The following is a 14,969-nucleotide window of genomic DNA, read 5'->3' as shown; positions in this document are numbered from 1 at the left end:
CTGAGACACAAGCTTTTGTTATGATTCCTTCTTGTTCTATTCTTAGCTAGCCTTCTGATGAAATCCTTTCTTCTATGCTTTTAGTATAGTTTTAATATAATGTATATCATAAAATAATAAATCAAGCCTTCTGAAACATGGAATCAGATCCTCATCTCTCCCCTCATCCTCAGACCCCTGTGAACACTCTCACAGCTCCCGCTGCAGGTCTGGGCAGGCTTCGGGCACAGCCTGGCCCTGGGGGCTCCTGCTTCTTCCCTGCCCTGCCTTCTCTTCCCCAGGGTGAGCAAACACACAAATGGGCTTCCTTCTTTTGGATTTCCCTGACAGAGACACTGTGGATGGCCCCTACAGCACGGGGTGAGCTCTAGAGGGGACAGGAGAACCCCCAGGCATGACTGTACCAAGGCATCGACCACTTTGGGCTGAACGCTGCTATCAGTTTTAGAAAGATGCCCAAACCCATTTAAAAATGTATTTAATGTTGGGAAATCCATCATGGCAAGCAGTTCATTATTAAAACCATTTGCCTTTTTTTCTGTTCTGTTTCTCTCTCCAGTTTCTGCACTCAGATCATGTCATAATGTTCTCTGTGACATCCAAGGGTCCTCTGTGTTAGTGCTTGTAAAACACCTCCCAACTCCTCTCAAAAAAACTAATGAACTGAACTCTTATCCTACAAGCCAGGACTTCTAGGACAAACACCATTCTGGTGATTTTTCTTTTTCAGAACCACTTTTAAATCCGTGACATTAGCGTGGCAGAAACGGTCTGCCGTTATTTCTCTGTATCATGGCAATATCTGCATGAGCTCATTCTTCTCCAGTTCACACATTCAAGGTTCCTATTTAATTTTTCAGCCACTGCAGGCAGCTCACATTGAGGTGTTTATCATTTCAAAAACACAGTCACCTCAGCCAGTCAGCATGACCTATTTTCCTGGTCCCTGAACCTCATATTTTTTGTCTTGTTCCAAGGACTCTGGTTGTTCATTAGATCCAGAACACATTGAAGAACTGATTTATTATTTACTAATTTGCTGATTTTTCTGTCATCTTTGATTTTTGTCTTAGAATTTGGATATTTTCTTCTAGATCACCGATAATGATGCTCTATGATACTGAACCAAAAATAGATTGCTGGGCAACTGAAGAGAAGCAGCCACACTGAATGTGGCTTCCCTGCTTCAAGTTATTAAAATACCTTTAAAAGTGAAGGCCATCTTGAACATGCATTTAAAAAACTTTTGGAGATCCTCCAAAATAAAGAAAGAGAGACTTGTACAGCACTGCCAAAAGAAGCAAAGCTTAAATCTGTTGTGATTTGTTGTTTTGTGGTTTTTTGTTGTTGTTTTTTGGGGGTTTTTTTGTGCTGTTGGTTTTTATTGGTTTTTTTTTTTTTTTTTTTTTCTTAACAGCCTCTTTTTCATGAGAAAATACTTTTAAACTAAGTCAGGGGTTTTAAGTTCTGAAGGATAAGGACATAACAGGAAAAACATCCCATTATTGTCCTGTTAACTCTTTCCTACTGCTGCCATAAATGCAGCATGTCAGGGAGAAAATTTTCCTTTTTAAAATGTCTCTCATCCTTTCAAGTTTGAGGATAGCCACTGTTTACTCTCAGCTGTCATTTCTAGCAAAATAAAGGAGAAAGTCTGGCAAAAAAAAATCCCCTCCCAGCCTTCCATCTTTTTCTCTGTTTGAAGCTATATGCTTGATAAGTTCTAGCAATATGAAGCTTCAAAAATCCATTTCCTTTAAGTTTGAACTAGAATAGTTTCCTATTATAATTTGAATACTGGTCAGGCTTTTCAATCTACTGCAGGAAGGCATTCAAGGATGTGCCAAATGTTAAATGTTAGAATTATTTATTGTAGTATTGTCAGCACTTTTTTTTTTTTTTTCAAGATAGATCCATACAGAATAGTCCTCAGCCCAGAGAGCTGTGACGAAGCAGCAACCTGAAAGTGGCTTTAGGGCACCAAGTTATTGGCAAAAATATCAAGTAACCTGCAATTCTTAACTCCCCTTGCACTGTGAATGCCTTCTGCCACCTGGGATGTTTGTGATGTACTTCTAGGAAAGACAAGCTTGGAAAGAGCTTCAGAAGAAATTAAGACTGAGAGACGGATGTGTTCACACATTTGCTGGTGTTTTATCTTTGCAGGGCCCAAAAGAAGGCACAGAGAGCCAAGCTCTCAGGGAAAGCACATATCTAACTTCAGGTGTGCGTTTGTACCCAGATAAATCAGGGTTCCTGGTGGCTTCTCTAACTCTCTTTACCACAGGGACTGGAGCTGCTCAGCCATTTGCAGTTTTTTTGTTGGCAAACAGCTTCTTAATGCACAAGATCTTTCTAAGACTGATACAGAGAAGGTCATAAGCTTTTTCCTGAGCTCTGTGATTAAGAGTATCCAAGGCTTTAAAAATATATAGGAAGAGACAATAATTGTCAAGGTTTAGGTGTATGTCTAGTGAATTCATTGCTTCCTTTAGGAGACAATTTGCCATACCTCTGATGGAGTAAGGCAGTCTTGTAAACAAAAGAAACTCTAATGAATATAACAGGGAGAGAGAATGAGGCTTTTGTCCCCATTGTCACATAAAATATCTCCCTCTCCCCTTCAGTGTAGGAATACTTATCAATACTATGTTTGAATCCCACCTAATAATAGCAGAAAATAGAATAATTTTGCAGAACTAAGACCAGTTTCTAAAAGCAGGAGAGGTTCAGTCTGAGCATCATTAAAATGAGAGTCCAGTTCTCAGTCTCCAGTCTGTGATCCCCAGGGCAGGGACAACACTGCCCTCAGTGTCATCCCTGAGTTGCTGAAGGCTTGTCCACTCCAAGGCCAAGGAATTCTGTCCCTGGGAAGCCCTTCTCCATTTCTTTCACCTAAAAACCTTCTCCAGGAATCTGAGGTCTCATCATTGTCAAACACACAGAGCAGACCTGCCCTTCATTTCAAGGTTTCAAGCCAAAAAAACCACAACCAGTGCTCTAATTAGCAGCTCTGCTGACTTTTTCTGGACTGCAAAGAATTGAGGAGTCACAGCCAACCTTTGATTTAAAATCAAGAGAGTTACAGCCTGGTCTTCCTTTGAGAAGCAGTGATTTCTGCACTCTGGGACTCATTAGGGAGGAAGCTTCTACCACCACACATATACTTTATTAAAAGGCTGAACGTTTTAATAGATGAGATGTTCCACCCAGATGCTCCATTCCACCCCTTCTTCTCTCTCCAGGCCCACCAGAGATCTGTGGGGATGGGGCAGCTGCAGCATTTCCCTGGATCGTCCAAGGGAACTTCATGCAGGAAAAAATCCACACTGCAGTCAAGGTTACTTTGCTGGTTATATAAGGGCTTGAGGTGGGGATTTTTTTGGACTCCTCTGTTACCAAGGCTTTTCAAAAATCCACAATAGGCCAAATTTAGCCCAAGCCTCCAGTGAGTGCCTTGCAGCAAGTGTGAGAGCAATTAAGCAGCACTATTCCCCGAGCTGTCTTCTCCTCAATTATGTCGACAAACAAAGAGGCGTGCCTGGGTAAGACCCTCTCTATTAAACAAACCAGCCCTACTTATTCTCACTTTGATCAGGGGAATGAAGTCAGCAGGGAACAGGGAAGGCAAAGCAGCACATTCTCTCTTGAACTTCTGAAGTTTACAAATAAAATAAAAAAAAGAGAGAGATAGAGAAAGAAAATAATTATGGTAATTGGAAACTGAACCCATCCTTAGTGTGGAGCACCAGGTACACCAGGCAGGACAGTGGGGCCTCAGGTTCCTGGCACTGGGAATTGGGCAGCCATTATAGCTAACTTAATGAAAAACAAGGAGAAATTTCCATTGAGAGTCTATCTTTCAAAATTTCACCTTTTTCAGAGGATCTCATAACAGGATGTTTTGTATCTGTTTCCGTTTCTGATGTGGCAAGAGATACCCTTAAATGTGCCTCCACCTAATCTCTTAAGAAAGTAAATAAAAGCCAAGGAATTGTGACTGAACTACGCTTTTCTTTTATTGGTATAAAGTCTAGTTAGTCTGCTGGATACAAGAATGTATTCCATGAACTAATAGTGTATTCTCTTCTTTCTTTCAGATTTCAGTAACTGCCACATCCTTTGGGTTAGGTTTTTTAAATTGGGCTTATTTGGGTGAAGATTTTTGACTGAGCTGAGACAATTTTTGATTGTGCTAAGACAGAATGAATGCTGCCCCACATCACAGACCCCCCATCACCTCTGCAGTCTCTGCTGGAAAAGCCAGCTTGGCATTTCTCAGCTAATGAAACATTCATCAGTGTCCGGGCAGGGAGGGTTACTATCAAACTCTCCCTACTGAGAAGTAAAGTGCATCCCAGTGTTGCTATTAGCTATTTTGGCATCACTCTTAAAACACTCTTGGTCTTGCTTGTAGCAGCCCAGAAGTTGGGAGCTGTGTGGGTTCCTGGGGATCCCTGGGGAGCTGCAGGAGCTCCAGCAAAGCTGCACCACAGGGGAAACCTGCACATCTCCCTGGGCCCCCTCCCCAGCAAGGTCTCCAGGAGGTATGAACAGAGCCCTTGCTCCAGGGAGTGTTTTTTATACATAAATTTAGTGTTTGCAAAAGCAGTGGGTGCAGAGCAAGGGAAACAGAAGCCTCTTCCTTATCCTCAGACCTGGGTCTCGAAGCATGAGAGGTTCTGATGGCTGGGGAGAGAGCGAGAGGAGATTAGAGCTCTCCATGTAAAAACTTTCTCAACCATTGCTTCATTTTAATCTCTTATTTATTACTGGTTGCATCTGCTTATAAATTAGGCCAGCAAGTTGTCTGGAGCTCTTAATAGCACATTTCACTGCTGCTTTGAAAGATCATCTGTACAGTCAACAAAATAATATTAATGGGTCATTACTCCAGTAAAGCAAACCACTGAATGATAACAGCAGCATTAACAGGATGGTGATAATGAACTCTTAGAACTTCTTTAGTGCTGGGTATCAAAACACTTTCCCAAGGAGAGCAATATTTTTTACCCCATTTTATATCTGGAGAAACTGAGAAAAGGAGCAATATCTGGACTGTCAGACAGAAACACAAGCAGGTGCTTGCAGCTCAGAAACTGAAATGGATATTTCTCACAGGCCATACTCTGGAGTTTTAATTTTAATTTACTGTAAACTTCTCTCCAAGTCTGATCCTCTGCCAGCTCAGGGGAAAGCTTCTCTGAAGCAGGAGGAGAGGCTGTGGATGCCCATTGCCACTGTCATGTCTCTCCCCTTTGCTGGCTCATGCTGTCAGAATTTCATCTCTCCAGAGGTATTTTTCTCTAGAAGAGCTCCTGGAAGGAGCCCTAGAAGAAGCTCATTTCCTCAAGTTCATGCTGTGTATGCTACTGGCTTTTTAGGGCTTGCCTGAATTTATGTGGGAAAACTAATCCAAAAATCCTCTGTGAACTTGCTCAGAATCAAAGTAGCCTGCAGTGATTTAAGCTAGGCTAATGAAGGACTGACTGAGCTTCTCTGCACAAAGCTCTCAGTGCCATTTTAATCATCCACTTTATCACACCCTCAGTTTTGGGCCAACAGCATTACAGACAAACCCTCTCAAAATGAAGGAGAAACACAAGAAAGGACTGCAGGGTGTGGGTGACTATCAATAAGAGTTTTCCTAATAACTATGCTACAAAAGCCAAATCTTACAGTCCTGACCAGGGAAGACATGAGGAGTCTGCATCGGAGATTTGGGAAAAATGAAATCAGGAGTTTGGCAGTTCACAGTCTCCTCTGAGTCCTTAATTCTGAGAAAGAGCCAAGGATGGAGTGATTCAATCTCTGATTCTTATGCCTGGAGAGAAGCATCTGAAAATGCAACTCCCTAAGGACCAAACTCAAAAGGAAGAAACTCAGATTTCCCTCTTTCCTTGTGACTTTTTCCCGATTCAGGACCCAGTTCTTCCTTCCCATGGCCAGAGGATGGGATCCAACAGCACATTCCCAGGAGAGAGCCCAGCTCCTGGGGACCTTCCTCTCCCAGGAGCAGGGAGCTGAGCCTGCAGCAACCACGCTTCAAATACTTCAAAAGACAGGTTTGCCTGCTAATCTGCTCCCCTTGAACAGTCAGTGCTGGAAGCAGACCAATGCCTTGGAGAAATACTTCAGTTTCTCCCAGCTTTGGAAGCTGGGCATCATTTTTGATCTGCCTTGTGTGCTCTCCCTAGATCAATGTATCATCACAGCAGTTCCCTCTGCTGAAATGGGGCCATCCTTCTCCCAGCACAGCAGAGTGTCTCATCATCTTAGACCACAGATCAACTCTAATTTTCTTCTCTCTAACACAGGAAACTGCCATTTTGCCCTGCTTGTATCCTCTGAGAACAACTCTGGAAAGGGAATTTTCTTACCTTCCCTTCAGATTAATTCCCTTTCAACCAGCCCCTCTCTCAGCACTCTTTAGTGGCCACATCAAACCTAAGCTGCTTGGTCTGTATTCTCGAGGCACTTCACAACTTTTATGTGCCTTACCCATGGTTTCTCACTGAGTTTCAAGAGATCATCTCTCACCTTCAATCAGCCCCAGTGCCAGATGGAGGCAGCCCCAGATCCTCCCCCCACCCCTCTGAATACAGCTAACTAACATGGGAACAGCAACTCCTCCCTTCTGTGCCAGAGCCTGTGGCAGATGGCACCACCCTGTTTATTACAGGATAATCCTTTTTTTCAAAGAAGATAAGGAAAAAGAAGTACACAGAAAGTTTAATGAGGGCTTTGAAATGGAACTCCTGCATGTGGATACAGACTGGAAGTCATCTCTGGGGTCACCAAGTGCAGTCCCTTCTATCATTGTATTGACTCTCCATAAACCTACTGAGCTGTGGCTGGGAGGTAGCTGGGATTTGTTCATTGTCATTCCTTCCAGAAGGCTGTTACAGCCTCCCTGTCTTAATGGCTAGAAAACTTTGATTTCCAGAGTGATTTTATTGGTCTCCAGTGCAAATGGTCCTTTTTTCTCCCTAAGGTTTTACAGGCAGTAATCATAACCCTCCTAATCCTTTATTTTGCTGTGATCAACAAGCCACGCTCCTTTAGCCTCCTCTAGTAAATCAGGCTCTCCATTCTCCTCATCTCTCTAATACCCACATATCTGTGTGCCTCTGTTTTAATTCATTTTTTTTAAAGCTTAGATATTCACAAATATCTGTAACAAACAAGGATGCTAAAATCTTCTTACCTATGCAGACAGTACTTTTGCTGATGCAAGCTGTGTCCTTTTCACAACTCATCACAAAGTGGACATAATTTTGTTCAGAAATTTTGATTCTGTGGAGCTGATGCCAGACTAAAAGGCCTGTACACACTGGTCTCTGTTACTCTCCCTTTCTCAAATACAGACACTGTGTTTGCTATTCTTCAGTCACACAGTGCCACCCCTGAGTTGATAGATTTATTAAAAACTCTTACTACCAGATTTGCAATTTCACACATCAATTCTTCCAGAACTTTAGGAGCAAAAGTTTCCACTCCACAACTCTCCACTCCCCCCAGCATGTGTTATGGAAGACTTTTAGCTGTTATTCCACTTATGGTGAGGCAAACTCTGTTCCCACGTGCTCCTTCCCATTAGTCACTGCACTTCTACCCTGTGCAAACTGGTTGAACTTAAATTTCTGCACACACACCTTGAGATGTGATCCCCAGCATGGTGAGTGATGGTTCCATGCCTGCAGTGAAAGCAGGGTATTGGATTTGTGCTGAAATGTTAAGAAACACATAGGATATATGAAGCATTTCAGAAACTTAAGGGGAGTGTTAAGATGAACAAGTATGCTTTTAAAATCTCTTTTTAATGCTTGAGGTGGAATAAGCACCACGTATCGACTGGGCCATTAAAACAAAACCACTCCCAGGATTTCAGTGCATTTCTGCAATAAAATAAAATGAACAATGCTTGTGGTAAACACAACCTCAGTGGTTTCCTGGGAACCTCATGAAAAAGTGAAGCCCAAAAGACAAAGGAAAGAGGGAATAATCCAAAAAAAAAAGAAAAAAAGAAAGAAAAAAAGAAAAAGGTAAAAACAAATATTGCAAGACACCTAAACAGCTACTTCACTGCTACAGAAAAAAAATTGCCATGTGCTTTCTTTAGGAACAGCATCCTAACACTTCTTTTTGATGAAATCAATGGAGAGCACCAGAGGAGCCCATTAGCATCACAGCCAGCTGCTGTGCTATGGATCTGCCCTCTCATATCCACGGGAGCCCTCAAATTCTCCTTGTACAGCCCTCTTCAAGTCTGTGTGACACAAAAAAGGGGCCCACAGCTGGAAGACTGCAGGCTCTCTCCAGGTGAGGCTTACCTGGAGCTCAGGACCTGGTGAGCTCCCACAGCTGCAGGGCTGGGAGGAGCAGAGTGGGACACTCATTCTGCTGCTGTGTTGGTGAAAATCCTGGAGGGCAACTGGCACTGGACACAGGGAATGGGCTGTGGCCATGGAATATTTAAAATGCAAGAGATGTGAGCATGTGTGTCACGGACATCTTTTACGAAAAATCCTCTCCTTGGGATTTTTCCTCCTGAGAAGCTGTGAGGCCTCAGGAACAAAACGTAAACAATGATTATCTGCTGCTGTGGAATGCAACAGGTGCATCTGTGATTGGTCTCATGTGGTTGTTTCTAATTAATGGCCAATCACAATCAGCTGGCTCAGATAGAGAGTCTGAGCCACAAGCCTTTGTTATAATTCCTTCTTTTTCTATTTTTAACTAGCCTTCGGAGGAAATCCTTTCCACTATTCTTTTAGTATAGTTTTAATATAATAAAGATCATAAAATAATAAATCAAGCCTTCTGAAACACGGAGTCAGATCCTCATCTCTTCCCTCATCCTAAGACCCCTGTGAACACCGTCACACCTGTGGGGCACCAAGAGCACCACTGCAGCTTCTCCACCCTGGGCGCATCGCTCCGCACGCTGGCACACAGCAAGGTGCAAACACAGGTGACATCTCCTCGTTGCCTCTCCCTGGAGCACCAATGCATGAGCCAAGGGGGCCAAGCAGAGGCAGGAGGCAGGCATGAGGAGCAGGCTGCTGGCCCTGGCCCAGGCTGCCATGCTGCTGCTAAGCAACGTGCGGGCACAGCCTGCTCGGGAAACCAATCAAGGCAGCATCGCGCTCCGCTCGCCTTAAATGTCAGTTTACAAATGGAAGTGACAGATCACAAACCATTCCCCTCTGTAGCGATGTGGGCTCATCCTGAACCCATCTCCCCGTGCCTGGCTGGTGCAAAGTGATTCCACCTCTGCTAAATGACTCCCAGAGTCTCCAAAGTACAATTTTGTTTTATAGTCGCTGTCAAACCAAAACGTTTCATGTTAATTTCTTACAACCTACTCCACTGTCTGCTCCGCTCCTATTTGATATTTATTCCCCTGTCAAATGTGCATTTATTTGCTGACATTTTTATTAAATTAGACTGTAATAAATCTGTCTGAGTTTATGTTTATGTCTCCTCATGCAGAGGACCCCAAAGTAAGTTCCATACATTAAGTGCATGGCCAAATGCTCATGAGCATTTCACAGAGGGTAAATAAAGTCGAAGTACTGGTAATCAAAAATGATAACAACCCAACCTGGCCAGGCTGGAAGGGGACCAGGGGAAGCAATGTTTTTGTAGCAGTGGGCAATCATCTCTCTCCTGAGCAGAGAGGAAAGTTTCTGGGAACAGCCCCACTTCCAGATTGTGAAAATTCACACTTTTTTATTTTCTTTTAGACAGGAGAATTTCTTGAGCCCCACTGTTAGCAGAATTTTAGCAGTAAAAAACAGCTTGTAAATGGTTGCAACTTTCAAAATGTTGCTGTAAGATACGTTGCAAATGAAATTGCAGAGTGCAGTTACTGGTCAAATGCTCCCTGGCTCTTATTAGGGCTTTTAAAAACCTCCTTAGCTCACCAAACCCTGAGTAAATAAAATTCTGCATGGTAAAATGAGGCACAGCACAGTGGGATTTGCTTGATGTCACCCACTAAGTCATCAACAATCAGGAACAAAGATCAGAACAGCTAAATGCCATCTGGAGAAACCTGGGGGACCAGATCAACTGCCTCACATTTGTGTCATTTGAAACTTCCCCTCAAAATCTTCCGTGCAAAGGAGTATTTTTGTGTGTAGCAACTTTTTCTTTCTTTTTTTTTTTTTTTTTTCTCATAGCAGCAACAAGGAGAAGAACAAGTTAAAAAATCACGACAGCAAGGTCATTCAAGGTTGAGGCTTTTCCTCAGCCCCCTCCTGCTGTCCCCTGTCCTGTCAGTGGTATCATTGTGTGCCCTGCAATTCCTGGGCATCTCTGTGGCATCTCAACGAGGAGCCTCAGTGATCCCTCCACGCCACTCACCCCCAGCTGGATGAGAGCAAGGCAGAGGAATTCAGAGCAGCTCCCTCCAGCTTCAGAGGGCTCCCAACACAGGAAATTTTTTTGCTAAATTACAATGTCTTGAAATTGGCAACAGCACGCTGATTATGTCTCATTGTGGCTGTGATGTCCTTGGCGAAGGAGCTGGGAGACCACAAAGTGAATATAATGCTCCTCTATGTGACTCTAATGACTGATGATGCTCTGCTGTGTGTAGCAATTTTGAAATAACTGAGAATGACGACAGAGAATATTGCCTTTGTCTTCTCGTTTCAGGAGAACTTTACGTGTAACTAAGGAGCACAACGCAGCCCTGCCAGCCACACACGCTGCTAATGGGGGAAATTTGCAGCCCCATCAAGCAGTTTGTGCTAATCTGCCCCATATAGAGCCCTGCAGGGCAGGCTGAGCTCATGAAGCAGGGAAAGGTGGTGCTAACTCCTAGACAGGGTCTTCTCACATGCAGGAAGAAATTTCAAGACACAGGGACAGCCAACAAATGCTGCAGACCACAAAACCAAATTAATAAATTAAATTAAGTGTAGCACTTTTTAAATTGGGCACCAGATGCTTTCCTCACTCTGGTTGCTTCCTGTCATTCCAATAGCTCAGAGGAACAGTCTCACTGAATAAAACAAGCACTGATCCCGCAGAGGGTTAGATTGGATGCTTTGTGCTTTGGTGACACGGAGAGAATGCAGCTCTGTTCTCTTCCAGACCTGACCTAGTATTGCTGCTTGCCCGCCCTCTGTGCCACAGAGCAGTGCCAGCCTGCTCTGGAGTGTCTGCTGCGCTTTGTGACCCTCTCACAGTCAGCACAGGCACAGGGGACACACAGTGTCCCACATTAGACAGGGATGATGGAGCTCCTGTCCTGCCTTCACCACCCTCTGACAGAGCATGAAGGGCTTCAGTGCACAGGAATGTCACTGCCAGTCAGTGGAAAACACCCACTGTGCAGCAGTCATCCTGTGAGTGGGGAGCTGAGGGGGGAAACAGGGGAGGCTGAGTGCAGATCCCACCTCTGATGGGCCAGAGACAGATGGCACCACCCTGTTTATTACAGGATAATCCTTTTTTTAAAAGAAGATAAGGAAAAAGAAGTACACAGAAAGTTTAATGAGGACTTTGAAATGGAGTTCCGGTGTGACGGTGTTCACAGGGGTTCTTGGATTGGGGAAGAGATGAGGATCTGACTCCCTGTTTCAGAAGGCTTATTTATTATTTTATGATATATATTACATTAAGACTATACTAAAGGAATAGAAGAAAAGGTTCTCATCAGAACACTAGCTAAGAATAGAATCTGAAAGAATGACAACAAAGGTTTGTGGCTCAGGCTCTCTGTCTGAGCCAGCTGGCTGTGATTGGCCATTAATTAGAAACAACCACACCAGACCAATCACAGATGCACCTGTTGCATTCCACAGCAGCAGACAACCATTGTTTACATTTTGTTCCTGAGGCCTCACAGCTTCTCAGGAGGAAAAATCCTAAGGAAGGGATTTTCCATAAAAGATGTCTGCGACATTCCTGCATGATCCCACCTCTGATGTGTCCTGCAGGAAGCTCCTCTGAGCCTCACCCAGGATCTTACACCCATCCCAGCCTTCCATGAGGAGGCCCAGAGCCCTGCCCAGGCAGAGCAGTCTCAGCTCCAGCCTGGCTGAGGGACCCACGCGCAGCCACCACCACACATGATTCTGACTGCTTTCATTTTTACACACTGCCTGAACCAGCTAACTCTAACTCGTGCAGGTCAGTCTCCAGAGATTGAAGACTGACATAAGAGGGGCACAAAAATCTATTTCTGATCTGCCAGAACAGCAGGTCCTGAGAAGCTCAAGTGCTGTGCTGGCAGTGTGGTTTGCCTTTGAGGGATGGGAAATCAGAAGAGAGGAGGTCAACTAACCCCAAGCTAACTCCAAGAGAACAGAGCTGATTTAGAGAAGAGTCACCATGAAGTTGTTGCTTTGATGGTCATTAGGGCTCCTGAAGATACTAGACTGAGCAAATTTTGTCATAATCCATCCTGAAGGATTTTAAACTCAAGATTCTGCTGAGAAAACAAACCTTTTGTTCAAACCCCAGTGCAGACTGGATTGCCATGGTGGCCTTTCTGTTTCACAGCCACACTTCATTTATCTTCCTCCCTCCCATTGTTGCAGGAGCCAACAGAGAACAGAAATGTACCAACAGGTCTGAGTTTATCTGTGTGAAAATCTTTTCTATGAAGAACATAAGTCAGTGCCACAATATTTGATCTCACCTTGCTCCTGAGCTCACAGGAAATGCAGGGAGGACAATGTTTTCTCTCACCTCGGGAACAATTTAGGTGGGGCACATAAATCTGTGTCCTGTTCCACCCAACAACAAGCCAGAGGGTCTCTGTGAACCAGAAGAGAATGATCACACCCAAAGGCTGCTCCAGCCAGCCACAAAGGCAGCACACAAGGGGGTTTCTGTGAACCAGGAGCCTGTATCTGCTCCTGCCTTGTATTGTTCCTTTTAAATGGAAACCATTCTGAAGCACAGTTTGCGCCCTTAATACATTGCATTTTATTGCAGCTTTCTGGGCAAATTCCATCCCTTGCACAGGGTGAAGACCATGCCCAAGACCTGTTCCCACCTCAGTCTGGTGGGCTTTCCACAACTCTAAACAGGGGTGACAGCTCTGCTAGCGGAGCTCTGAGGGCTGTAACACAGGCAATTTAAAAAGTCAGTGCTCCCAGCAGTCCACTCTCCCCCAGACAATTAGAGGCAAACATGTGCCTGCATTTCAATGCCTCCAGGTGGAGGTTGGCATACCAATGTGAGCCCACCTTCAGCAAAGCTCTGAGCTCACCCCGGGACAGATCTCTGCTGGCCCCATCCCCTGAGCCCATCTCCTCACACTCTCAGCCTCCTGCATTCATGGTGTCTGCTGCTTCTTGCAGGATTTCTTGGCCAGGTTTTGAGAGAGGTTTGGTGCTGGTGCCCACAGTGTGCAGCTGTGCCTCCCTTTGTGGATCTGTGCCTGCAAACCAGCACACAGGCAAGCCCAGCTTCAGGGATTTTGTTTTTTGCACAGAAATTTGCATCTACCAAAGCTTGCAGCTTTCCCAGCTTCTCCTTCCTCAGACCTGCCTCAGTGTTCCAAATGAGTGGGTTTTGCCTCTCTTCCTGCAAGTGAACATTGCTTTTCCTCAAAAACACTGGGGAACAATTAGAGCAATGAGAAAATGGTAAAAATAACACAAACCCATCACATTCCTCACGGCACTGACAGCCAGAGTGCTGTGTGGTATGGCAGAGAGCAGAAACATAACACATTCAAAAACCAAACAGGTGAGCACTATCTGTACTTTAAATCACTCATAACCGCTCCCACTTTGCTAGGAATATTTCAGGAAGCCAGAACACCTCCATGGCCCTGTGAGCACATTTAACAGTCCTTGGTGATTTGTCACTTGGGATGCCAATCACTTGTGCTGGTTTTGTCTGGAGGAGAGTTTGCATCACAGCAGCCGGTGTGGGGCTGTGTTTTGGGTTTGTGCTGGAAGCAGTGCTGATAATCCAGGGGTGTTTCCATGACTGTCAGGCAGGGCTAACACAGAGCCCAGACCTTTTCTGCTCCTCACCCCAGTTCAGGAGGCTGGGGGTGCACGGGGAGCTGGGGGGGGGGCACAGCCAGGAGAGCTGACCCCAATTGAGCCCAGGATACCCCAGGCCATGCTCAGCATGGGGGGACAATAAAGAATGGGGGGCTTTCAGAGGGACAGCATTTGTGTTCCCAAATCCCTGTTATGTCTGATAGAACCCAGCTTTCCTGAAAATATCTGAGCCTGCCTGCCCAGGGGAAGTGGAGAAGGGATTCCCTGTTCCACTTTGCATGTGTGCACAGCTTTTGCTTTGCCTATTAAACTGTCTTTGCCTCATTTCCTCCCATCCACACTTCTGATTCTCTCCCCCACCCCACTGTGTGGGGCTGAGCTGCCAGCTGGGCTTAAACCACAACTGTATTTTTTAATACTGTTTCATTTGTGGCAGCGCTGCAGTACAAAAACATTCAAACATTGCTAGGTTAAAATATGTGTTTTCCCAGTGGTAATTAGTACAAGAAAATCAGGCTAAATGTATTAATTTCAGTTGGCTTTTTCATTCTCTTCCTGCAGTTTTACACTTCACAGTCACAATAATTGTAGCCCTTATGAACAATTATGTAAAATTATGTAAAATGCAATATGATCAAGGTATTAGACTATTATTATCCCAGATGTAAATGCATGAATCATTACTACAGAGTACCTCAAACCCCCAGAATTATCTGTCAGTTTGAGTTTAGGGGCCTTTTCTTGTCTTTTGGATGTTGATGACAATTAAATCATACCTTGATAAATATAAAAGGAAAAGCTCCAGCATAGCTATTATGAGTCCTCATTAGGAAGCAAAAGAGTGGTTTTCATGTTTTGCCATTTAGTTAATTTTCTGGCTTGTGACTTATCTGGAGAGTCTTTTCTGAAGCAGAAATCCTGGGCTGGATGTGAGGGAAGCTTTTGGGGATCAGCCTGGTGGGGAGAAAAGATTTGGCAGATCGGAAG

The sequence above is a fragment of the Ammospiza nelsoni genome, chromosome 16 (assembly GCF_027579445.1).
Source record: "Ammospiza nelsoni isolate bAmmNel1 chromosome 16, bAmmNel1.pri, whole genome shotgun sequence".
Taxonomy (NCBI): Eukaryota; Metazoa; Chordata; class Aves; order Passeriformes; family Passerellidae; genus Ammospiza; species Ammospiza nelsoni.
Note: the sequence above shows the minus strand (reverse complement) of the source record.